Source organism: Micropterus salmoides, unplaced genomic scaffold (assembly GCF_014851395.1).
Source record: "Micropterus salmoides isolate LMB-PRFRI ecotype aquatic unplaced genomic scaffold, ASM1485139v1 Ms_hic_scaffold_13, whole genome shotgun sequence".
Classification (NCBI taxonomy): Eukaryota; Metazoa; Chordata; class Actinopteri; order Centrarchiformes; family Centrarchidae; genus Micropterus; species Micropterus salmoides.
Genome location: NW_024040374.1, coordinates 8,008,657 through 8,009,486, shown reverse-complemented (window position 1 = coordinate 8,009,486; position 830 = coordinate 8,008,657).

Sequence of the window (830 nt, the reverse complement as noted above, 5' to 3'; positions counted from 1 at the left end):
TGGGCATCCCCCTCTCACACGCTGAGGAATGACTCCCGTGGACTCCCTCTTTGTGAGGAATTTGCTTGGCTGCAGATGATATTTTCAGGAATCTGCAATGTCAATGACACTTTAGGCGGCTGTGTTAAACAGGAGGGCATGGTGTATGTGTCTGTCTCTGTTTGTGTGTGTGTGTGTGTGTGTGTGAGAGAGAGAGATCGGCTTGCTTTGTAAAGCCACCACTGGCTCATTGCATTTCCCTCGAGCCTGTGACTCATTAATCAAATATTCATACATCCCCTGTAAATACATGGAGAACACAGCCAACCCTCAGCGTGCTGTATGCCCCCCAGCAAAAATGTTCTTTCATGTTTCTAACATAAATCCCCAAATGTCCCAAACCCCTCCCTGAGCCTCCCTCCTGTCCATTCAACTCTTACTCTTCTGTTCCATCTTCCAAACTTGGAGAATGTCGCCAGTCCTTTGCTCTTGCATACTTGATGTTCCCGCTCTGTCCACACAGCTGGTCGGCTGTCCTCTTTAAAAAAAGAAAAAGACATGGACGAACAAAGATCAGACAGGGGATCTAAATGATGCCTTTATGTGTTTTGCCATTGCCTTTCTGTGGTAGAGAACAGATTTGGGATTCTTCTTCAATTCTCACCCTTGCCCTGGCTCCCTCACAGAAGGGACAGTTCCCTCTTTTAAAAAGCAAGGCTCATCATAATACAAGAATTTGTATTGTACAGGAAAACAGTCCAGCAAGCTCAAACTAGGGGGGCAACACACAGATTATCCATGGTAACAGAGCTTTGCACACAAGGATATTTTCTTTTCCTCCACAGAGGAAC